The sequence below is a fragment of the Cydia splendana genome, unplaced genomic scaffold (genome assembly GCF_910591565.1).
Source record: "Cydia splendana unplaced genomic scaffold, ilCydSple1.2 scaffold_89_ctg1, whole genome shotgun sequence".
NCBI classification, from domain to species: Eukaryota; Metazoa; Arthropoda; class Insecta; order Lepidoptera; family Tortricidae; genus Cydia; species Cydia splendana.
This window is the reverse complement of record NW_026946909.1, coordinates 104,614-131,915: the sequence shown is the minus strand read 5'-3', so window position 1 is coordinate 131,915 and position 27,302 is coordinate 104,614. Positions and strand designations below refer to the sequence as shown.

Here is a 27,302-nt window from a genome sequence, read left to right as displayed (position 1 = left end):
TAACTAAGTTGACACAGAAATATTTTAAAATAAAAATAATTATTTACACTGTTAGTCGGTCGGTGCGAAGTTTGCCGGGTCAGCATATAAAAGCCGAACCTAAGTTCACCTGAAAGGTAGCACGAACAGTCGAATCGAACACGACATTCACTGACAACGACATACGAAGTCGCCGGGTCAGCTAGTTAAATCATATTGTGGTACTTTATGGCTGATAAAAGAAACACTTACCCATAACACCATCATCATTATAAAATGAATACTTTTAATAAACACAGGATAACCAAGGGGGAACCTTAAATGATTTTATAATAACATAATTAAGGTAGCCACTTTAACCGATTCACTCACTGTATTCGCTATAAAATATTGTTCCAAACGCTCCACGTATAAGTCCCAACAATCTTTGTCCATATCGAAAGGGGCTATCTTTCCGACTGCCATTATTACTGTTTTTATTCACTGCAATGTACTAAACCACAACACTAAAATATTCCACACGTAGATCACAGTCCCGTCGCCACTGATAAATATGCCTTCAGGCCAGGAGATGGATCTGAGCTGATGAGACCAAGGAAACACGTCCGTTCGGTATAGGATTTATTAAAAGAGACAGAAATAAACCTACCCACATTCAGTCGGCGCCTGATTACTTAATCTACCCACATATGTCACAGTAACCTGGCCCAACATAATAAAATATTAAATGATCTCAATCGGTTACTTGACCTGGTGCTGTCAGACAACGTGACCTCTCAAATAGTAGTCGAGGAAGCTGTCGCTGGACTTGTAACAGTAGAAAAACATCACTTAACATAGAGGTGTCATGCCTATCTCTATTCAGTAAAAATTGTCCAAATAGCACGAATAGCCCACCTAACAACCACGACAGTATACCTATAAGAAATTACCGTAAGGCTAACTTTCATCTACTGTATCAAAAATTAGCTACCACGGACTGGTCCCCTCTCCTTAATATTAACGAGACAAATGATTGCACTAACCTTTTTTATGCCATTTTAGATGAAATCCTCACAGAGTGTGTACCCCTAAGAGAACCCCACAAGAATAAACCTAAGCACCACTATCCAGAATGGTTTTCAGCGGATCTGATTGATTTAAACAAATTAAAAAATCACTATCATAAGTTATTCAAACAAACAAGCGATCAACTTTATTATGCGTTTTTCACCTACTATCGGAGGATGGTAAATATTCAGACCGAAGCTGCTGTGCGATCGTACGTAAATAACCTACAAAGTAATATCATTCGTGACCCTTCCACCTTCTGGAAATATATAAAACGAAATCGAGGTTCGAATCAACCTGCAACTTTTGGCAATATGTCATCGCAAGATGTGGCTGACTCATTTGCAACTTTTTTTTAAAGAAGTCTTTCTAAAAAATGCCCCCACTCTCGACGTGACAACAGCATGTTTGGATGCCAGAGCTGAACTACCCAACTGCAGTGACCGGCTTATAACCCTTGATGACATAAAGTGACAATGATATTCGCAAAGCCATTGATCACTTGCGGCCCAAACAAACACAGGGACCAGATGGAATCCCGCAGTATGTCGTTAGAGACTGCTATGAAGCATTTGCTATTGTTGTATTGTATTGTAAATTTTGTTACTTACCACAATGTTCTTGTTCCTTCCGCATAGGAGTCGACACCATTCCCGACACGCCATCCTTTTTATCTGTGTCATTTCATTATGTTTCTATTTGTTTAACTTTGGTGTTGTTTTTGTTTATGTATTTTAGCCAACTTTGTAACATTGTTTTCATGACTAAAAAGTTAAAACTGATTGAAATTTTACATAATATTATATTAGATTCACTCACTTTATTGTTTGTCAAATCTGTCATCGAATTTAATTTCGTGTAGCTACCGCTAGCGCTAGTTATGCGCGCCTAATGCCGCGCCACGATGTGACCCGACCGGATGGTACAAGTTCGATCGGTTAATCCGTGTACTTAATTCATCTCTTTTTTGTATTAGCTGTGTAAAATGTGTGTAATCTATTTTTCGGTTTATTTTATGTTTCTTTACTTATTTTTTTGTCTGTTACCTTCCGTGATTATTTCTCACTTGATGGTCTAATCGGAAGATCAGCGCTGGAAGTCGCCAGCAACATGCTGAGATGGGACCATTTCGTGACACTTTGTTTTTCACTATGTTTTTTTCAATGTATGTCTGTTGTCTGTGTGTTTACGAATAAAAAACTATTCTATTCTATTCTATTCTATTCTATTCTATTCTATTTGTGCAACCCCTGAAGTGTATATTTAACTTGGCTTTAAAAAACAGAACCTACCCAACAGCCTGGAAGACGACCAAAGTATTGCCAATTCATAAATCAGGCTTGAAATCGAATGTCCATAACTACAGACCAATTGCTGTACTCTGCATCTTCGGTAAGGTTTTTGAATCTGCACCTGCAGTGTTCCAGAAGATGGTAAATAAAATATTAGGCGCAAGTCGGTTCGAGTCCGTACTTGCATACATGGATGACTTGCTTATTCCAACCACAACGCTGAGCGAAGGCTTTGAAAAACTTGAGCAAGTATTGAAGTTGATAAAGGAATATGGTCTTACCTTAAAGCTTTCGAAGTGTCGCTTTTTCTCCACGTCAATTGAATATCTTGGGTACGAAGTTTCGGAACAAGGTATCCAACCAAGTCGGCACAAGACTACTGCGATTGAACAATTTCCAACGCCTAGAAATATACACGAAACACGGCAATTCCTTGGATTGGCCAGCTATTTTAGAAAATTTGTAAAAGGGTTTGGTGAAATGGCACGTCCTCTAACTACACTTTTAAAGAAAGGTTCTGACTGGAGATGGACTGATGCAGAAGAGAACGCCTTCTCAAGTCTAAAGAATGTACTGTGTAGTAGACCGGTATTGGCTCTTTACGATCATACAGCCCAGACCGAGTTACACACAGATGCAAGTTCTCTTGGGATTGGAGGAATACTTATGCAACGGCAAAAAGGTACAAATGAACTCAAACCTGTGGCGTATTTTAGCCGTCAGACCTCACCGGAAGAAAAAGTTTACCATTCCTACGAACTGGAAACTCTAGCAGTGGTTTGTTCACTGAGGAAGTTTAGAGTATATTTACTGGGTCGTCCATTCAAAATTTTTACAGATTGTCAAGCTCTCCGTCTGACCCTAACCAAGAAAGATCTCGTACCGCGGATAGCAAGATGGCTTTTACAGATGGGAGAGTACGATTATGAAATAGAGTACCGTCCAGGTGACCGCATGATGCACGTCGATGCATTAAGTCGAAACCCTGTGGAAGTCCCCAACGACGATTGTAACCCCGAAAATGTTATTTCTGTTCTCCGCATTGAACAAAGTGATTGGCTGGTTACATTGCAATTAGGTGATTCGGATACAAGTAGAATAATCAAAACATTAAAACCTGAGATGGACGAAGAATACGTGGATATAAAGAAACATTACGTACTTAAGAATAATGTACTATACCGAAAAGTAAGAGATCATGATGAGGATACTTTGAAACTGGTAATACCCAAAGGAGCAAGGTGGCAGATATGTCGTCTCAACCACGATGAAGTGGGACATTTTGGCATTAACAAGACTCTTGAGCGTATACAAAGTCAATATTGGTTTCCCAAAATGGCCCGCTTTGTAAAAAAATACGTGAGTGCGTGCCTTGAATGTGCATACAACAAGGACAACAAAAAACCAGGAAAAAAAGGACACATCTATCCCATTGAGAAAATGAGTGTTCCCTTTCAAACGATCCACATTGATCACCTTGGACCTTTCCTTAAGAGTAAACGACAAAATGTTTATATCCTAACTGTGGTTGACGGTTTTTCGAAATATGTTTTTGTAAGACCGGTGAAGAACACCAAAAGCAATACAACAATAAAAGCTTTGGAAAGCATATTCCAGGACTTTGGTACACCAGAACGTATTATATCTGACAGGGGAACAGCGTTTACGTCTGGTCAGTTTAAACAATTTTGTGCTGAAAGACATATCAAACATGTTCTTAATGCTGTCGCTTGTCCACGTGCCAATGGACAAGCGGAACGCGTTAATCAGGTAATCTTAAATGCATTAGCAGCACAAAATTCGTTACAAAATGAAAAAGACTGGGATTTAGCTGTCCCAAAGGTGCAGTTTGGTATTAACAGTACAGTAAATGCCACAACAGGAAAAACTCCTTCAGAGGTACTTTTCGGCATGAGACTAAAAGGTATCCCTGATAGCATGTTTAGAGAACTTGTTGCCGAGACTAACGGGCATCAAGACTTACTTGAATTAAGAAAAGAAATCAAGGTTACAATTGATGAAAGACAAGATAAAATGAAAAAGTCACATGATTCGAAAACAAAACCTGCGGACCAGTATAAAGTTGGCGACTTGGTTAAAATAACAAAAATTTCTTTTGCGGAAAATCCAGGTCAAAGCAAAAAACTTTTACCCAAATTCATAGGTCCATACAAAATTACTAAGATATTAGGTAATGACAGGTACGAAATCACTAATATCCCTGGTTTCATAAAGTCAAAGAAATACTGTTCTGTAGTCTCAGCTGACCGAATGAGACCATGGATTAATGTTAAAGCCCTCAATGTTATGACTGACAATGACGATAGCAGTTCTGACTCAGATTCTACTTAGGTTAATTATGTCCGATTTGAAGTATACTGTCATATGTTTGTGTATAATTGTAGAATCTCTGTAATAAGCGTACATAGCTTTAATTAAGATATAAACTATCAGTAAAATGGCCTAATGTCATGATTGCAAGTGATTGCTTATAATGTACCTATCTCTAATTATTTATTAATGTACTGCTGAACAATAATGTTATTAATGTTATAAAAACAAAAATAATAATATGAAATTTGGTTACTTCATTCGTTTTATTGTATAATGCATTGCGTTCCTATGATATTTTCTTGGTTTTATTTTTACGTGCGCCGGAGTCTTGCAGAGTTATTTGTCGGCTCCTCGCAGATTTGTACCATTATCTGAAAATAGAACCAGCGGAGTGCCACGGCGAGCAGACATACGTATGAGCGCCATAATTGCAGAGTCCGTACTCAGTGATTCTGTGATCTCGATGTGAATGGCTCGCACGGTGAGACATGTAAAAAGCATGCCATATCTTTTCTGTCTTCCTCGACCAATGGTCGTCTCCATAGGGCCGAAAAAATCAACTCCTGTGTATGAAAATGGCCTTCGACTGTACTGTAAGCGCGCGGCAGGTAAATCACCCATCCTCTGAGGCTGCGGCCGAGCGCGTCGGTAGCGGCAAAACAAACACTGCACGGCGACGCTGCGTACAGTCGGACGCAGATTCACGATCCAATACGCCTGGCGTAATTCATTGACAACATGTTCATTCGCCACGTGCATGGCACGTCGGTGGTAGTATTCAACTAACAACCGAGTGGTTCTGTGTTTTCCATCCAAGATCGGTGGACGTGTAGTTGACAGTTCTACCCCTGCAGTTTGATCTATGCGACCGCCAACACGAAGGATTCCATCGTCGTCTAAATATGGAGTCACTTTTAGTAGACGACTGTTTGACGGCAGTGGTTTGCCTTGCGTAACACAGGCAATCTCGGCAGCAAAGGTATCACTTTGACACTTTTTTATTATGTGTTTTTCTGCCCTCTTCATCATTGCAGAATCGAGCTGTAATGTGTCTTTATTATTTTCATTCTTCTTTCTTCTTTGATTTAATTTTCTTTCATGACACTTTTGTCTACATATTTTTATAAAACATAAAACTCTTGCAGCAGTGCGTACAAGTCGGATCCAGTTGGAGAAGCGTCCTTCATCGGGTACAGGTGAGTGTATTTCAAGTGTACTAACCACATTAACATTTCTTTTTTCACAGGTAGCCTCGTCGACGATCTTCGCATTCCTCAAGTCCTTTGGCCACTGATCTTCGGGTTGACGCAGGAATGCTGGACCTTGAAACCACGCGTCACTGTACTTCAGCGGAGGACTATCCGTCTTGGTAGCAATGTCAGCTATGTTCAAACGAGATGGCACGTAATGCCATTCATTGACATTAGTCAGCTCATCGATCTCCCCAAGCCTATGAGCAACGTAAGGCTTGTAGCTCCTGGGGTCACTTCTTATCCATTGTAAGACAGTACTGGAATCTGTCCAAAAATATCGCTTACTGGGCACCAGATTCTTTTGCTCAGTGGCAATAGTCTTTGCCAACCGTGTCCCAAGAAGACATCCTTGCAATTCGAGTCTTGGGACCGAAATTGGACGTAAAGGACTTACGCGGCTTTTACTAGCAGCCAAACAAACGAGTACGAAACCATCAGCACGCGTAAAACGCCAATATTTATTACCGTAGCGTAGGCTTTAATAGATGCGTCACAAAAAATGTGCATCTGTATATCCATTATCTTCTCGCAAGACGTAGACGTAGACGGTGAGTCATAGCACGGCGTCCAGGCGCCGGCCCGCAGGTACCAGCGCGGTATACGCAGCGACTCCAGCTGTTTCAACTCGTCGAGCCAAACCTTCCAACGAGTATGTTCTTCAGGCCGGATGTGGCACTTCCAGTCGACTCCGCTTCGATGTACGTCTTGAAATAAAATTTTAGCTTTTATAACAAACGGAGTGAGAAAACCATGTAAGTCATAATACATTATGTGTGTATTGACATAATAATGCTTAGCATTTTAGCCTTTGTAGGCGGAACGCTTCCATTTGAAATCTCGGGCGAGATCTGCCCAGTCGACACTTTTACGCTAAAGGTGTCGTCAGCAGGATGCCACATTAAACCGAGAGCGCGCTCAGTCATATTCGTAGCTCCGTCCTTGAACTGAACAGCTGATTGAGCCAGCGCTGTGGCCGGTAACGCATTCAAAACCGTTTTGCTGTTGCTAGACCAACCACGTATCTCGAAGCCGCCCATGCTATGTATGTACGTAATATCTTTAATTAATTGAATAGCATTTTCCTCACTATCTGTAGAATAATAACAATCGTCCATGTAATGCGAGTTTATAATCACTTGAACAGCTTCGGGATACTGGTCTTCGTATTTAAGTGCATTTTTATTTTTTATATGTTGCGCGATAAAAGGCGCGCAATTTGCACCGAAAATAAGGCTTTGCATCACATATGTTTTAATCGGATCAGTAGCTGACGCCTGCCATAGAAATCGAAAAACATGTTGATCTTCTGGACGAATTTTAATACGTAAAAACATGTCCTTAATATCACCAATAATGATGAACTCCTTCTCGCGTAATCTCAACATTATACCTAAAAGCGAGTTATATAAATCAGGCCCCGTCAATAGATAATCATTCAAACACATGTTATTCCTAGCGCGTGCGCTTGAATCAAAGACCAATCTTAATTTACCGGGTTTATTTACATTTTGTACACCAAAATGTGAAATATACCATACATGATTGACTGAGAGCTCGTTTTCCTGTAACTCATTCGCATACCCCTCGGATAGTAACTTATTTATTTCCTGAGCATACCTATTCGCGTAAACAGGGTCATAATCGAATTTACGCAACAAAGATTGCATGCGAAATAATGCATAGTTATAAGTATCGGGCATAGTAAAGTTATCCTGTTTAAATGGCAAACCTACTTCCCATCGGTTATCAATCAAACGTGCAGTTTCGTCTAAAATCTGTATAGCACGCAGATGTGCCTTATTCTCGCGACATAAGGTCGAAACTCCTATGGAGTCTAGGCAATACGATTGCTTAATTAGGTCATTAAGTGCACTGGTATCAAGATCAGTAGTACTGTCGATCCCATCATAAGAGTGAGCGAGATGGCAAACACTGTGACTTACCTGAGACACGGAGGAGTGAGCGCGACTGCAGTAGCCGTGGATGCACCATCCCAGCCGACAGCGGGTTCCATATGGAGCATTTTTGCCACCATGAATGATCTCGAGCGGTGCCATTAAATAATAATTATCTTCACCTATAAGCAAGCGAGGCACTACACGTTTTTTACAAACAACATTTTTTTATTTTAGATAACTTGTTGCATGAAATTTGATTAATGGCGGATAAATTTTGCGGTGGTAATTTTAACTTAGAACTCTTACGTAAACTTATATCGTAAAAGGTATTGTCCTGTCCAGATATTTTGGCGCGAACTTTGGGCGCGTCAGATTGATACACTTCAAGGCCGAACGCGTCTACGAATCTTACGGCACTCGGACGCTCACTTTGTAGACCAAGTTCATCGGCTAGATCAGAGTCCAACACGGAAACGGCAGCACAATCGTCAAGTAACGCATAAGTCTGTATTTCACCACGGGGTCCATACAATTTCACTGGAACTACTTTTAATAACACGTTCTCATTCGAGTCGTCCGTCACATCGTTAGGCGTCGCGACGTGAGCGATCGTAGCATCGGCAGCATCACTGGCAGCGCGGCGCGGTTGAGCAAGCGGCGGGTCCGGCGGGAGCGGCGTGCTCGGTTGCTCGTTACTCACGGGAGTCGCGGGGTCCGATGATAATGTACTCGTAGAAGATGTAGCTTGTTTCCAATGAAGTAAGCGGTGATGTTTTAGTCCGCATTCCTCTGTGTCACAGTCAGGTGCATCACAGGTGTTTATATCGTGGCGTGCGGTTAAACATTTAAAACACAATCTTTGTGTTTTAACAAATTTCCATTTATCTCTGCGCATCGCACGTTTAAATACGCGACAGTCTGGTAGTGAATGTACGCCTTTCTTACAAAATGAGCACGAAATATGATTAGTTCGTGTACTAGTAGCAAGTACGTGGTGCGTATTATAACGACTTTTGTCTTCGTTTTTGTCGCGTTTAAAATGGGGCTCGGTCGGCGCTGGCTTTTTGACTTCTCGCGGCTGCACAGCTCCGGTGACCAGGGTCATGTTGGCTTCTTTCTTCAGAAATTGCGCCAGCAATTCTAGTTTGGATTCTCCTGCTAGGATCTTTTCGTAAGCATATTCAGTCCACTTTCCCAAAAGTGTGCTCGGTAATTTGCTTGTGATAGCGGACGCGAGCTCGGGATTGCGTAAATGATCACTTTGTTTTAATGCACGTATAGTTGCAACGCAGTTGTTTACTTTTGTAGCAAAGTTAACTAAATCTTGCTGATAATGCGTAGGTAATGGGTGCAACTTACGTAATTGTGCAGTTATGTTGCAAATAATGGTCTCTGCTCGTCCATATTTAAGTTCGAGAGCATCCATGATATCCTTGGACGAGGTATTGCCAATCAGTAGGTCGGTGACAGCTTCTTTGGCTTCGCCTCGCAGTGCTCGTCGAAGTCTGGACAGAGTTTCGTATTCTGAGTATTTGCACGACGCTAATGATTCATCGTAGGCATTTTTAAAATGCAGCCATTCTAGACTGTCTCCGCTAAATATAGGTAGGTCGCGCGGAGTGGCCAAACGGCTGAGTAGACGTTCCTCGCGATGCGACGATGATTGGCCCATCATGTCCTTTAGGGCGTTCGCCAACTCCATGATGCTGCTAGCGGTGTCCACATGCTGTGCTGGTGCTGCACGATCGGAAACTTGCGCGACCGGCTCGGGGGGCACAGGTGGGCGGTACTCGTTAGCATGATGTTGCTGGGTCAACCAGTCCGACACTAGATCTTGATTCACTTCACTTAAACTAGCAACGTCTGACTTTTCTTCATCCTCGGCCTCGGCGGCGGCAAGGTCAGCTTCCAGGCGTTTATCGATCAACTCCATCTGGATTCGAGCCTTTTCCTCGGCTGCTTGCAACTCCAGCTGTTTACGCCTTGCTATGGAGGATGCTGTAGATCTTCTACTGCTTGCAACCGAAGGTGCTGCGGTCTTAACTTCTTTTTTGGAGTTGGAAGTACCTGGTAACACGTCGGCTGTAGGCGGCGGTTCCGAGTTCGCCTTCGCTTCGGCCATTTCCTTTTGCCGTCGAGTTATTACCATCTTCGGAGGCGTAGTAAACATTAATTGGCACTGTTCACATGAGATCCGGTTTGAAGACCAGCTTATTGTAGGATACGCAGGTGGAAGATGGATAAAAACTAGGATTTTGAAGTGAAAATATAAGAGAGTGCTCGCGTGTCGCGTGGTGAGCAGATAGGTAACGGTAAATTCGCAATATGTTTTTGGTTAAGTATACACGCCAGCGCCCTCTGTGACTTTATTTTAAATATTCACAATTAAGTGTGTTAGGCTCAATAGATGGAGTTAGTATGCACGAAATAAACCTTATTAATTAAAATTACGACTAATACAATGATATAATGAGTAGCTAGGGATTTTTGAAACTTTAGTTTACATTGTAAAGAAATCTTTGGCTTTCTTAATACTAGAAATCAATTTACATATTTTAAATGAGCATGATTATACCTAAACTTAAATTAAACATGAAATAAGGATCTGTCGCCTACACAACTCGTTTATTAGAGATCGTGTAGACGTACCGCTTTTCATAAACAAACATTCGAGCCATTTGCTATACGCATCTATAACTATTAAGTATACCCGCTGCTCAAACGACATGTAGTCGATATGTATCCTATGCCAAGCGGCCGAAGGGCGAGGCCAAGGCGCGGGCGCGGCGCGAGGAGGGGATGGTCGCGCAGCCACACAAACTGCACATGATCCTATCCATTGTTCGATATCGGAATCAATTTTTGGCCACCACAATTTACTACGCGCGATACTCTTTGTTTTTACTATACCTAAATGACCAGAATGCAAGTCCTGTAATATCTGATTACGATACGGCGTTGGAATAACTACCCGATGGCCACGGAACAAGCAACCGTTATCTACTTCCAAGTCAGCTTTGCAATTAAAAAAAGGCATAACTGAACTGCAAGTGATTTTTCGTGGCCATCCGTGGCTCATATACTTAATCACAGTTTGCAACACTGGATCAGCTTCGGTAGCATTCCTTAAGTCATCAAATGTTACTGGTGCCACATTTGCGTCTAAAAATTTTAGAAAAGATATTTCTCCCTCTTCCTCTTCATCATCACATTCCGGCAGCGGCGCGCGAGAGAAATAATCCGCTACTATATTTTTCGAGCCACTTATGTATTGTACGTCGTAATTATAGGCCGACAGTATAATCGCGTAACGCTGAAGTCGAGACGCCGCCATTACGGATATCCCAACCTTTTTACCAAAAATTGATAATAAAGGTCGATGGTCCGTTTTTAAAATAAATGGCTCCTGTCTACCATATAAATACTGGTGGAAGCGCTTTACTCCAAATATTAAGGCAGTAGCTTCCTTCTGAATTTGGCTGTAATTTCGCTCACTAGCCGTTAACGATCGCGAGGCAAAAGCAAGTGGACGTTCCGCTCCCGTTTGGGGATCACGCTGACTCAGCACGGCGCCAAGACCAGGCCCAGCATCTACCGATAACACTAGCTGTGCCGCGGGGTCAAAATGACCCAGTACCCGATCAGAACACAATTCTTTTTTTACGCTTTCAAAAGCCTCTTGCTGTCGGGAACCCCACTCCCATTTAGCCCCGTTGCGCAATAATTCGTGGAGAGGGCTCAACATGCCTGACGCGTTAGGTACGAAACCGCGGTAATAATTGACCATACCTAAAAATCGCTGGACGTCTAAAATAAAGTCATTTGAGGGTAGATTTACAAGTCTATCTAAATTATGTACTAAAGGTTCAAGTTATCAAGTTAACAAAAGTTAACATTTAACTCTTTGATTTTAATTCAAGTTTAATCGCAATCGTTTAATCGCACATTCTAATTCAAAGCGCCGTAAATCAGGAGGATCTGGCAGCACCGTCAACGTTAAAGATTTGATTGAAGCACTTAACAGCAGAAGTAAACCGTCCATCAGTTCTCATCAAATGTTAAATGCTTTACCAGAGTTCGATCCTGATAATAAGAGTCAAAATATCGAGATCTGGTTGCACAAGGTAAATGAGTACGCTCGAATATATGAATGGGACGATGTCCAAACATCTCACTATGCGACGCAAAAGTTGGTTGGTACAGCTAAGAAATGGCTTTATTCGCTACCAAGCCTGAATTTTACGTGGCCAGACTGGCAAGTAAAACTACGTCGTGCCTTTCCAATCGACGACAACTTTGCACTTATGTTGGAAGAAATGTTTGCTCGAAAAACTAAAGCCGATGAGAGTTTGCGCACATATTTCTACGACAAATTGATGCTGTTGAATAGATGCGAGATCACCGGGAAAAAGGCAGTAGATTGTCTTATTCACGGCATATCGGATGTATCGATGAGAAATAGTGCGCAGGCACTTAAATGCGTAGAGCCGGAAGACTTATTACAATATTTTGTAATTCAACAACCCGAAAAAGCCTTCTCATTCACACAAAAGAAACGGGGCTATGCTGAAGGAATGGAAAGAAGAATGTTTCGCAAGATACGTTGTTTTAACTGCGGTGTTGATGGACACACATCAAATAGATGTCCTCAGAAGAAAGAAATTCCGAATACGATATCGTAGTCATGGCAAAGTCGATGGAGGAACTCAGCATGATGCTCGATGACCTCAACCGAGTTTCACAACGGGTGGGCTTGAAAATGAACATGGACAAGACGAAACTTATGTCAAATGCCAATGTTGTGCCCATCCCAGTCTCTGTTGGGAACTCGGTACTCGAAGTTGTTGACTCGTATCACATTATGTAATAAGTATCTTAATATAAATAAAAGTCATTTGAGGGTAGATTTACTAGATTTATTTATGTTTATTTAAATGCCGACAAATGCAAACTATAGATTGAAAAAACTACTGATGGCATAACAGAGTGTATTAGAATCACAAATGGCTTATTTAGGAGGTATTTAGTAACATGATTGTAGCGACATGAGCAGAAACAAATATGCGATTTTTTAAAAGATTTGATGGCTGGTAGCGACCCGTAATGTTGTTTAATTGAGAAATAAAAAAATACGTGTTAGTTTTTTTAGCGATTGGAAGCATTTAAGTCTATGCCCCGTTAAAAAATATCATTTTTATTTTTTTGAAGCACCCTATATGTACATACCCATATTTTTAATGTTTCTGACACTTAGAGACCTTTACATCTCTAAGTCAATTTAGACTAGTAATTATGTGAAGATATACTGTCTTTTTCTGTAACATACGAGCACAAAATGCTGTGTCTTACAGCTACATGTTATTACTATTTTAATATTAATATAGGCCGGTATAGCTAGGGCTTGCAATATCCGCCCAGTTTTTGTATCCGGATATCCGAATAAACCGGATAATTCGAATACTTGCTTTTTATTTAACAAAACTCACATGAACTTTATAAAAAATGTAATAGAATCAAATTTTACGTATAAAAGGTTGCGTTGCGTAACAGCAAGTGTTAAGGTATTTTTAGGAGTTCTACATTTTCTTCAAAATTTTATTGTCCGAATTTCACTTGGAATTTTTTTTCGCTAAAACTTTACTCTGACAAACAACCTCCGGCAAATTTTATTTATGATAACGGTATTATTTGCTTCAATTTTCCAAACGCAAACGGCTGACTAAAACTATTGTATCAATTTATAGTTTATGGAAATACTTCAACCCTCCGCTTAATATTGGCAGCCTGTGCTACGAAATTCATTTCTTAAGTGACTTCAGATGATCACAAGATATTTAGCGTTTTTTAATGTAAATTTTATAACCATGAATATTCCAGTAGCCAAGAGTGACCAATGTTTTCATTCAATAATAAGTATCTTAATATATTGGTTTACTAGTAATCACCTGGCTCTCTAAAACTATATCTAGAATTTCAGTCGAAATGGCCCACTTGAGATATGAGAAGAAATATAAATACTTAAATTACCGTGGGACACAATATTTGAAATTTAACCGACTTAAAAATAGAACAATACTATGTTCACATATAATGTTAACATGGAAGGGAGCCTCTGACATGTTACAGTATGGGGCCTAATGTAATAATATCATTTTAATATTGTATGAAGGTTTATTCATCTATGCTAAAAGTGAGACATTCGTATTATTATACGTTCAAGGGAAAAAATAAAAATGAATGTATTTTTCACTGTAACCTGCTTAACTTTAACCTGTGTTCAATGTATAGGTTATTGTAAGTCTTGAAAATAACTTCTTCATTTTCCGTTCCCTTTTGAAAATTTGGGGTACTTGAAGTAGTAAAACATATTTTTCATTCTTAAAAGTAAAAAAAATACAAAAAAAAAATCATTAAGTTTAACCTGTCGATGCCACTTTCTTGAGAATCTCAATAAAATAAAATAATTTACAAATGCTTTACTTACAGACTCAGTGTCTTTCCTCTCTAAAGGATATGCTTCGACGAACTTAGTCAGTTCACACTGAATTGTTAATACGTACTTATAGTTAAAATTATCTATTTCTAAGGGTCCTAGAATATCTAAAGAAACTCTTTCGTAGGATGAACTTGGTGTTGTAGTTATCATCATTGGCTCCTTAGTGTATTTATTAGTGTGTTTGTTGTGTTGACAATGTGCACATTTCTTTACATATTCCTTTACATCGTGGCTCATTCTTAGCCAGAAGTAATGTCGTTTTATATTATTGAGCATTCTTTTAACCCCCGCGTGGCCACTGGTGGGTAATAGATGGAAATCGTTTAAAATAATTCTTATTTCCTCTTTATCGTATACATTCGTGACACCTTTTGTTACTAGGATCCTAGGAATGTCACATTTGTAGCTAGCTAAAATTCATTCATTTCTTGCGCATTTAGTTTATCTTTTATAATTATAACTTCATCTATGCATTGCTTCTTGCAAAATTCTTCTAATTCCCTCGCTAACACGCCTACGGTAGATAACGATCGGGATGTTAGATATATGCATGTGATTTGCTTGGTATGTACTCGAAATTCCCTCTACTACTCATTATTAGGGCGAGCGAAGCGAGCCCTATCACTATTCGGTTTTTCTGCTGGCAACATTTGACATGAAAACATTAATATCAAGAGCTCTATAGATTTTTTTTGGAAAAAGGTTTAAAATGCTACCTAGAAAAGCAGTTTGGAGTGCAACAAGTCAACAGTAGTACTTACAGTGAAAATGCAGTAATAATCCCACAACAACAAGGCACTGGACACCAAAATATACGGTGAGAAACTTATATTAGCCGTTACTTTGTTTGATTTTTGAACTACGACACTACAAAAACCACTTTCCGAAAACAAAATAGCGGGACTACTCAACAGCTGATTGGCGTTACTATTGACAGCTGAGCCGACGTATGTACGGTATTGCTAGACTAAAATACTCAAGCAAAAATAGTATTATTGGCTGTTCAGACTGACACCGCCACCTATTGACAACAAGCCGAAACACACGCTCATACAGATTTCATCCCTACTACTAATTACGCCATCTATCCTACACGTGCTAAACTTCCTGGTTAATACCAATACGTCAGAACAAGTACGCATTCAAACAGAACGTAATGACGGCGGTATTGAGCATTTCTATTCACCAATACCGGGCATGAATGTGAAAAACTATTTAGCATACAATATTTAATTTTGACAATCACACTTGATTATAAATAATGGAAAACAAAAACAAACCTGTAACAAAGACTAATAATCGAAGAATTACGTCAATTTGCCATGATTGTAAATGTACTGTAGATAGGAAAAATGCGACGATATGTTCTGTATGCAAATTGACTTTTCATTTTATCTGTATGGGATTATCTGAAAAAGCATTCAGATTGTGGGAACCAACAAAAAGAGAACAATTGAAGTGCAAACATGTACTGGTAGAAAGCAGTCCCCCATGATGGCAAACAAACTGGCTCTGCGACCCCTGCCGTCACGAACGAACTCTGCGAAAAGCGCAAATAAAGACAAAGCTAAGAAGCCAATACAAAGCCATGTACACTCCACACTAATAACGGTTAAGGATGACTTACCCATGAACATAGATAAAGCTCTCGATTGTCCCCAGCTAAGTTTACCTGTTCCTTCCCATAGTACGCCACGAACGGACGCCAATATGACTGTTGACTGTAACATTGACCATGAGAAAGCTCCAAGTTGTTCACAATTAAGCTCCCCCTTACCTCATCACGCTCTAGACACGGACGTGTCAGAAAACATAACCCCGGACCAAGACAAACTTTCAGAATCTCCAGACAGGTCCCAATCAAACTCACCAGCCTTCTCACATAAACTAAAAACTGACCCATCAGAAAATCTAGGCTCGAACCAAGAAGCACCACCGGATCAGGTTTATTTAAGTTCGTCTGCTACTTCCCCAAGTAACAAAATTTGGTACCATAAAGGTCCTGAGAACGTTTTGGAGCGTGCTAATTAGTGTTCATGATTAGCACTATAATGGTGTTGTAAACGTTTACGAAACCCCAATTAGGCCCTAGTTTTATCACTGATTTATTCTATAAACATTACATAAAGGCTCTCACGGTGATAAATCAGCTCTATGGTTGAAATGTAAAAGTGACGAGAAACGCTTTTTAGTACTAAAATAGTGCTATCTGCAACGTTTATGTCGCAATTTGCAATTATAAAAGTAACCAAAACATGCTTATAGTGCTATTTTGCACCGTAAACGATTCCAGTGATCTTATTTATCACACTTGCGTCGTGGGTGTCTAAAATATTAAATATCGGTAAGTTCATTCTCGTCATTGTTTCTTAAAGTGACATTTGTATTTCAGGTAATAAAAAGGACGTACTAAAAACATTCGTGGACCGTTACTATGCCGGTATATTGTACATGCGAAAATAATTGTATCGATAAAATCATTATGATGATTTCAAATTTGACAATGCGCTCTCATAATTTTCATGTTTTAATTAAATTTAAATTAATAACATAAGGACTTGTCCCAACTGTGGCTACTATAGTACACATAGGCTTCAGCCGTGCTGCTAACGTGCTATCATGGCAGAAAACAGCAGCCATATTTTAACAGGTTAGGATTAAGTTATTTAGCAACGTAGCAGGTAACTTTTACGGTACTATATAGCACTATAGAAAAACCTTCATGACTTTTACAGAACTAGCCTTATAGCGATGTTAAGAGAGCTTTTAAAAAGCTAAAACGTTACGTAATGGTCGTGTAAAGCCCTTTTATAGTGCTGGTTGATCCTCTAATAGTGTTTACGATACTGCTACAATACTAGTACTATAAAAGTTATTTTGACGCATTATTAGTGCAAAATAGGTACATAAAAGCGTCAGTAAAGTCGTCTATAGTATTAAATAGTACCATAATCGCTTATTACATGACTATTACAGTGCAGCACTTTAAATATTCTTTTGTACGGTGCTATAAGCGTTCTAAGAGCTAAATTATAAAACTAAAATGCTCTTTAATCTTATAGAACCAAAACGCTCTGTTAAAAACCTTTATAGTACAAGCAGTCACAATGGTTACCATTATAGGCCTACTATATCACTGTTTGGTTATAAAATGCCTTAGTTATAGAACCTTTTGTTACTTGGGTCGCTTACACTAGGTATATACTAACGGGCGAGAAAGATAACCTATCCACAGACCAAGAAAAATCTCAAGATTGTCTCCGATTGATTCACAATTCTCCCATAATAAGCGACGGGACGAATGTAACAAATCCGCCATCCCCTCCATTTGAATCTCAATCTCCGTTAACATCGCATATCTCAGATGCCCAGGAGGAATCTGATACCTCCATAAAAGCTGCACTCGTTCAGCAAAAGCTCTCAAAGAGTCTGGATTACTCGGTGAATGACGTATTGACGGTCCTGGAAATGAAGGAAGAAATAGTCCGACTCGGCTCTGAACTCGCGTCTACTGAAAACCAACTCGAAGAGGTAATAATTGAAAATAATGGGCTGAAAAGAAGTATCGATAACTTGCAGAGAGAAGTTGGCACACTGAAAAAGCTCTGTCACGCATCTAACCTTGCCTCTCCCTCACCGTCTAGCATAAATAAGCGAAACTCCATTCAAAACGTCATGCCTCAATCGCCAGGCGGAGCTATGATGTGCCTAAATATTGACTGTGAGGTACAATTGCAGCGCCTGAAAAAGCTCATAGCATCATTAGAAATTGAGGTGGAGGCTCACAAAAAACAACTCGCTCAACTGAAAGGTGTACCTATTCCGAATACCATTGACGACCGTATGAAAACCAAAGGGATCGTGACGCCAATAATCCCCATTCCCAAAAAAGCTCGGCAAAATCGGTCGTCACTACCTTATTCCAGAATGTGTCTGATAAGCAACTACTCCAATCATCTGATAGAATTAATCAAACAGTCACGGTCCCATGAAAACACGTATATTTACTTGAAACCAGGGGCAGGCACTAGAGAACTGTTTCGCGACCTCCATGACAAGCTACGAAATTATAATTTTAACGACTTTTGTGTTATTTACATAGGTGACAGTGATTTTAAGAAAAATGTAAACTTTAAAGAACTTATTACATTTATAAGAGAACAGGTGCCTACATTTAAATGTAATAAGTACTCCATCCTCTTTAATAACCGTGTTTCTACCTTTAATAGGCTGCTATATACAGACAATGTACAAAGTGAATATTGCTTTACACTAGACCCTAATAAGAATTTACTCTATGATAATAGTATGTTCTCTGGATTTGGTAACGTCAACAAGCGGGGATTTATTGCAATCTATAACGATCTAATGACGCTTTTGACACACTTTACTTTAGACTCGAATAGTCATAGTACTCATAGTATTCCTTTAAATATAAACAATCATCATCTCGGTATAGCAAACAGATCTCTGAATAAGTTTTTTCGTTCCCAAATCACAGAAAACACATATTTTTTACCAGAATGTTAGGGGGTTAAAGGGTAAACTATCCGTAACAAAGAATATGCTAGTGACATTCGAGACAGATGTATTGGCCCTAACTGAAACCCGCCTCGACGCCTCTGTGCACGATTCCGAGCTTTTCCCTGCCGACTTCAGCGTGCTGCGCTGTGATCGTCCCGGCCGTGGCGGAGGCGGAGTGCTGCTCGCGGCGCGCGCGCCGTATTGTTTGCGGGAGCTAGATTGTGACGCGCATCCACAGGATGAAATTATCTGTGCACTTCTTACTAAGGGACGTTTGAAATTGATTCTGTGTGTCGTATATTTGGCCCCTAGAATACCTGACGTTCGTTACCATTCTGCATTCCGATGTCTAGAGAAAGTTATAAGCTCGCATTCATACGCAGTTGTAATAGTAGGTGATTTTAACTTATACTCGGCCACAAACAACGTCCGTAAGTCATTTGAAAATTTTATGCATTATTGTAACTGATAAATATGCCTTCAGGCCAGGAGATGGATCTGAGCTGATGAGACCAAGGAAACACGTCCGTTCGGTATAGGATTTATTAAAAGAGACAGAAATAAACCTACCCACATTCAGTCGGCGCCTGATTACTTAATCTACCCACATATGTCACACCCCCCCCCCCCCCCCCCACTAAATCTATAATTACAGTTATGCGTACTAGCTTAATAAGAATTAAATCATTAAATACTAATCCAAGTCGAACCCATATCTTTTAACGGGTTTCCTACTGCGGATCGGTTTGGGACCCTCCACGGGAACCGGCAATGTAGGGGGCGCGGCCGGTGCAACTGGCAACGGTGGAGCATTCCCGGCCCTTAACTCAGAATTGCTTGTTACCGGTTCTGGCACCCCTCCCGCCGTCGTACCTGTGGGAAATTCGTTTGGTGGTTCTACCGCAATTGGAGAGTTTGGTACTGACACATCAATCGTGCTAGCCCACTTAGTTTTAAGCTGATCGATATGTCGTTTGATGGGTGGACCATTTTCCCTACCAACAATATAGTTGCGAGATCCTACTTTTTGTTCAATTTTCCCTCCTATCCATTTTTCCCCTCCTGTATAATTACGTGCCCACACCTTCTCTCCGATATCCAACTGTCTAGACGTACCTCCCGCATACTCGACTTGTTTACGTTGACTCTGAATAACCTTATCTTCTACTTGCCTCTTACATTTCAATAGATCAAGACGAGACCTTAATGTCCTACGCTGTAAAAGAACCGCTGGTGACGTACCGGTTGTACTGTGGTCTACATTTCGGTAAGACAATAAATATGACTGTAACGCTGCGTCTACATCAAAGCCGTCGCGCAAAGCTTTCCGAACTACTCGTTTGCACAGTTTAACTGCCCCCTCTGCGGCCCCATTCGACGAAGGATGGTATACTGGTGCAAATGTCATTTTAACACCGTTAAAAGTCATAAAACGCTCATACTCCTTCCTAGAAAACGGGGGCCCGTTATCTGATACAATCTCTTTTGGTAGCCCAAAACGCGCAAATGTTTCCCGTAACACGCGAATAACTTCAGCGGCAGTAGTTTTATACATTTCAAAAACTTCAATCCATTTCGAGGTCGAATCAATTAACACCAAAAATGAGGCACCTTGAATAGGACCCATGAAATCGAGATGTAGCCGTGACCAAACCTCTGACTCGTATAGCCAGGGTTGTGGCACCGCCCTAGCCGGAGACGTACTCTCTGCTGTACACGCGGTACATTTAGAATTAGACGAGGATGAGCATTTCGATATATAATCAAACCAAACTCTACCAGCATCATGAGAAACTAGCAAAGTCCAGGTCAGGACACAATATAGGTAACCTAGATAGACCTAGCTAGAGAACCGACGTCCGACGGTTTGCGGAAGGCAACGAAGAGTGATCTCGTAAGGGACTCTATTGATCCCTACCTTAGATCCCGTCATCCCTGCTATTTCCTACTTCCTTGTACGTCATTGGTTTCCCCATAACCAATACTGAATTTCATAATTTCGTACAATCCTCTCACTAATTACACCTTATTCCCTAATTAAAATAAGGTCCAATTTGACCTACTTTAGGGTGTGGTTTAAACTATTTCTTTACGCCTATGGGATTGACACTACAGTTTTGTTAACTTGAATTAAAATCAAAGATTTAGATTAAGATTAAAATTAAAATTAGAAATCAAAGAATACTATATTTAGTACATAATCTATACTATAAGTTACTCCTTAAAAGTTAAATTTCAAGTAAAAGCCTTATATTATAGCATTGGTACTTAATACTGTCAATCAAGAATGTCTAGTTATCACAAAGCAGGAGATTAACTGATGAGCAAAGGGAGGCGACCACACCGACTGGACCCAAGACTCGACGATACCGCGATGTGCGATTAAAGGAAGTACCTAATCCGTTTTAATCCTTACGATCCATTCACTATGTCGGTATCGGAGCACGCATAGCGCGTGCTGGTTGTATACATCGGTTACTGGCATTAAACACTTTAAACAGTCGGTCAAACTATTCTTCAAGTATCTTGTAGATTGTGTATTTAATGAAATTTTTCATTTTACATATAAATGTAGGTACCTGTAGGTATCTTCATAAGATGGTAATTAAACTTGTTGGTTACAGAATATGTATATTTGCACAAAGACACATTTGCTACCGTTCATAAGGACTTATTACCAATCGGCAAGGATTAAATATTGTTACCTATCTTTTTTATTACACGGTAGGGTAGATCGGACATGGCCGTTTTCTTGAAACGTTTACGTAGTACGTATAAATACCTATATTATAATATAATAATATAGTGTTCGCATTCGTAAACAATTTACTGAGCGAACATTACATAGTATGAATGTACCATTTTTTATTCAAAACATGAAATGTAAGTAATATCTACATATTACTATAACCTTTAGATTTTGGATTAGTCATATAACTGGGTTAAAGTTCATTTTGTGATTTATTTATAGCTCCGTACTTATTTTATTCTAAAAATAAGGTAGTTGTAACAAGTGATTTCGTACGAACGCAAAGATTACGTACTTAGTTGATTTCTTAGGTAATGAGTTTATCACGCTAAATGAAAATACGATTACAAATTAAAGTATACCAGCCATGTCAAGAATTGTAAACGAGACTAGACTTGCCGTGGCGAAAAAACATTCATTTTTCGCACGGGGGTACGGCGGCGGCCGGCAGTACAAATAATGTTTTAATTCTATAATTATTATCATTCAGCGCTCAATAGACATATTAAAATTACTCACACTAACTTCATCAATCGAAACACACACACAGATATTTAGAGGAACACTATTTTGGCGAAAATACGTGTGACTCGGACTAACACAAAAACATGTAATGACGGGTATCTGAGGAGAGGTGTCGGAGTGGGATGGCGGGGGATGATAGCGTAGCGAGTGAGAGGGACAGTGCGAACTTGTTTTTTAAATATTATATCTCTAAAATGTGTGACAAGGACGGCATGATTCCATGTACTGCTGCTCAGTAAATTATATTGTTGTCTTGGATTTGGATAGGAAGTATAATGATCGTTATAGACAATGATATTATACTTAAATAACGTTATACTTAACTACCCACATATGTCACAGTAACCTGGCCCAACATAATAAAATATTAAATGATCTCAATCGGTTACTTGACCTGGTGCTGTCAGACAACGTGACCTCTCAAATAGTAGTCGAGGAAGCTGTCGCTGGACTTGTAACAGTAGAAAAACATCACTTAACATAGAGGTGTCATGCCTATCTCTATTCAGTAAAAATTGTCCAAATAGCACGAATAGCCCACCTAACAACCACGATAGTATACCTATAAGAAATTACCGTAAGGCTAACTTTCATCTACTGTATCAAAAATTAGCTACCACGGACTGGTCCCCTCTCCTTAATATTAACGAGACAAATGATTGCACTAACCTTTTTTATGCCATTTTAGATGAAATCCTCACAGAGTGTGTACCCCTAAGAGAACCCCACAAGAATAAACCTAAGCACCACTATCCAGAATGGTTTTCAGCGGATCTGATTGATTTAAACAAATTAAAAAATCACTATCATAAGTTATTCAAACAAACAAGCGATCAACTTTATTATGCGTTTTTCACCTACTATCGGAGGATGGTAAATATTCAGACCGAAGCTGCTGTGCGATCGTACGTAAATAACCTACAAAGTAATATCATTCGTGACCCTTCCACCTTCTGGAAATATATAAAACGAAATCGAGGTTCGAATCAACCTGCAACTTTTGGCAATATGTCATCGCAAGATGTGGCTGACTCATTTGCAACTTTTTTTTAAAGAAGTCTTTCTAAAAAATGCCCCCACTCTCGACGTGACAACAGCATGTTTGGATGCCAGAGCTGAACTACCCAACTGCAGTGACCGGCTTATAACCCTTGATGACATAAAGTGACAATGATATTCGCAAAGCCATTGATCACTTGCGGCCCAAACAAACACAGGGACCAGATGGAATCCCGCAGTATGTCGTTAGAGACTGCTATGAAGCATTTGCTATTGTTGTATTGTATTGTAAATTTTGTTACTTACCACAATGTTCTTGTTCCTTCCGCATAGGAGTCGACACCATTCCCGACACGCCATCCTTTTTATCTGTGTCATTTCATTATGTTTCTATTTGTTTAACTTTGGTGTTGTTTTTGTTTATGTATTTTAGCCAACTTTGTAACATTGTTTTCATGACTAAAAAGTTAAAACTGATTGAAATTTTACATAATATTATATTAGATTCACTCACTTTATTGTTTGTCAAATCTGTCATCGAATTTAATTTCGTGTAGCTACCGCTAGCGCTAGTTATGCGCGCCTAATGCCGCGCCACGATGTGACCCGACCGGATGGTACAAGTTCGATCGGTTAATCCGTGTACTTAATTCATCTCTTTTTTGTATTAGCTGTGTAAAATGTGTGTAATCTATTTTTCGGTTTATTTTATGTTTCTTTACTTATTTTTTTGTCTGTTACCTTCCGTGATTATTTCTCACTTGATGGTCTAATCGGAAGATCAGCGCTGGAAGTCGCCAGCAACATGCTGAGATGGGACCATTTCGTGACACTTTGTTTTTCACTATGTTTTTTTCAATGTATGTCTGTTGTCTGTGTGTTTACGAATAAAAAACTATTCTATTCTATTCTATTCTATTCTATTCTATTCTATTTGTGCAACCCCTGAAGTGTATATTTAACTTGGCTTTAAAAAACAGAACCTACCCAACAGCCTGGAAGACGACCAAAGTATTGCCAATTCATAAATCAGGCTTGAAATCGAATGTCCATAACTACAGACCAATTGCTGTACTCTGCATCTTCGGTAAGGTTTTTGAATCAATTATTTACTCAAAAATATTCAAACAGCTAAACGGTTGGTTCTGCGACGAGCAACATGGGTTTTTACCAAAGCGCTCAACTACATCTAACCTACTTAATATTGTATCTTTGTTAGCGAGTAATCTGGATCAGAAGAGACAAGTAGATGTAGCTTATTTTGATTTCTGCAAGGCATTCGACCGAGTTGACGGCGATATCCTACTGAGGAAGCTCTGTATGAGCGGGTTTTCAACCGATTTGCTCCAGTTTTTGGCGAATTACCTCTCAAGCAGACAACAATATGTTTGCTACGAGGGGCATTGGACAGGGAAGTAATCTCGGGCCTCTCTTATTTCTCATACTTGTTAATGACCTTCCGGCAGCAATTAAATTCTCAACGTGCTTGCTTTTTGCAGACGATTTAAAATTAGCTCTACCCATCGAAACTGGTAACGATAACAGAATGCTACAGTCAGATATAGACGCCGTTCACACCTGGGCCCAAAAGAACAGCCTCGGCCTCAATGAGGACAAATGCACTTTGATGTCTTATACGCGAGCGCGCCAACCTATACACTGCATATACAAAATGGAGGGAAAACCACTGAAACAAGTCAGTGAAATAAAAGAAGGTACATGGTTTGATCCTCAGCTCACTTTTAACCGACATATTGTAAAGGTCTGTAATGAAGCCAGGAGATGTCTGGGATTCGTTATACGGCAGGCAAAAATGTTTACAAACAGGCACGCTATCAGCATTTTGTACAACGCGTTCGTGCGTAGTAAGCTGGAAACTAATGCTTTAATCTGGAATCCCCATGAGCAGCAGTATAAACTTCTTCTGGAAAGGGTACAAAAACCATATGCACGTTTCCTATATAAAAAGTTATATGGTTACTACCCATACTTATATCCAACTCTTTTTATACTTGGAATGGTGGACTACACATCGCTGGAGGCTCGGAGGAATACCTATCTAATTAAATATTTCCTTCGGCTTATATGGGGAACACTAACTAATCCTGCCTTACTCTCCCTGGTAGCAATTCGGGTACCCCAGGCCTCCACCAAGCTATTACGCGCTCGCAGCCGCGGCTTCTTTGCCGTCCCGCCGGCCAGGACGCGTGCTCTCTCTTTCTCCCCGCTACATCAAGCGATGACGCAATTAAATAGCATCTTAAACAGCGATAGCCAACTTGACATATTTTACACCTCTGATAACCAATTTCTGACAGCATCCAACCGTTACCTTGAGTCAATAGTGGCGAAAAGCTCCATACTGTAAATCGACATAACATTATAGAATTAGAATTTTTGACATTTTGCTTGTGTACCTGTTTTTTATTAGGGCGAGCGAAGCGAGCCCTATCACTAATCGACGAACTATGCATTCTTGTGGTACACTTTACGGAAAAACTACTGCACTGCATTAGGTTTGAAATTTAACATAGTAATTTAAATTCATGTCTAGATGTGTTATCAAACATAAAAATATCATTTTATAAACCAAAAAAAATTAAATAAAGTAATAACACTTTGTATTACTACTAGCGCCATCTGTTGGCAAAATGATGAATTAACATTCGTGCTAATGTTAATTATTTCTTCTCTAACAGATGGCGTTAGTAATAAATAAATAAATAAATATTGGACATTCTTATACAAATTGACTAAGTAAGAAGGCTTCTGTTGTGGGTATTCAGACAATACGATACCTATGTGGTGTTTTCAAGTTCAATAATGTCGATGGCGCTTACGCCATCTTAGGCAGAAGGGATTGTTGTATAGTGTTGCTACATTTGTTGCATAGCAACGGCGGTGGCGCATCGCGCAGGCGCGCGGACTTAGGCGCGTACAGAGTGGCGAGCCGGTGGTCGCCACATGTTCCCCCTGGCCAGCGCACTTCACGTGGTGAAGAAGAAAGACGACACCTGGAGACCCTGCGGTGATTATAGGGCACTGAACGCCAGAACGATCCCTGATCGATACCCTATTCGTCATATTCACGATTTTTCCACACTCTATGCTATCAAACACGGTGCAGAGTTAGCTTAAACGAGCTCAAGTACCTTTGTACAGGTACAAATAAACATTCATAAAAATATTTTTTTGAAAATAAATTATATTGGTGGGAGGGGGACGGGGTCAGCCTATTCTTATTATTTCTTACATAGGGGAGGGAGGGGGTCAAAAGCTGGCAAAAATTGTCTTACGTAGGTAATTAATGAATGGCGCCTTTAGTGTTACTATTGTTTGGAACTGCTAAAATTATAAATAAAGATAAGCATAATTAATACAAACTTCAGTGACTTAGGGCCGTTACAGACGGACTACAACCCGACTGCAACTTGTACGAGTATGGGAACTGCACGCCAATCGAAACGTCGGCGTGCAGTTCACCAAAATGACCCAGTACCCTGGCAGTACCTTGTGGAACTCAGGTTTGATGTAACAAAGGCACATTATGGTTTGGTCATCCGACTCATCTTGATGAGCACTTAGGAGAGTAGTACCCAAGATAGAGCCGATGCCGAACCCTGGCAGTACCTAGTGGAGTTCGGGTTTGATGCAACATACATAGACACACGCTGTTTTGGATATCCGACTCGTCATGATGATCACTGGGTAAATCAGTACTTTCAGTACCCAAGATAGCTGATGCTGAACCCTGACAGTGCCTAATGGCGCTCGGGTTTTATACAACATAGGCACACGCTGTTTTGGTCATGCAACTCCCCATACAACCATTTCCAGTCGCCGTTACGACGCGGTGTTGACACATCTTGTGTCGACATCGTCTGTTTCGGTCACAATTCCAGTCGCAGAGTCGTCGCCGTGTCGACACAGTTACCAGAAATGGGGAAGGGTCGACACATGACACAAAGTGACATAAAGTGTGGTCGCCGTGTGCACACATTGTTTCGACTTTGCGACTACTTTATGCCAAAATCATTCGTTCATTCGTTCATTTTGTTCCTGTCAAATGGAAACTGTCAGATGGAAAAATACTTAAATAAAAATAAGTGACATTAATACGCCATCTCTAAAACGGATTACAAGACGTAATTATATATTGTTTGCATTTATATTACAATAGGACTTAAATTATTATGGGGAATT

At 40.0% G+C, this 27,302-nt stretch overlaps 1 long non-coding RNA gene across 1 annotated transcript in view; it reads right to left on the bottom strand.

The window, feature by feature from the left end:
* LOC134805938 (uncharacterized) overlaps positions 1 to 20,604 on the bottom strand; it is a 145,037-nt gene extending 124,433 nt beyond the window's left edge. Inside the window, exon 1 of the long non-coding RNA XR_010146437.1 lies at positions 20,566 to 20,604. This is a non-coding gene — a long non-coding RNA (uncharacterized LOC134805938). The remainder of the gene's footprint in view (positions 1 to 20,565) is intronic.
* Positions 20,605 to 27,302: the final 6,698 nt, after the last annotated feature.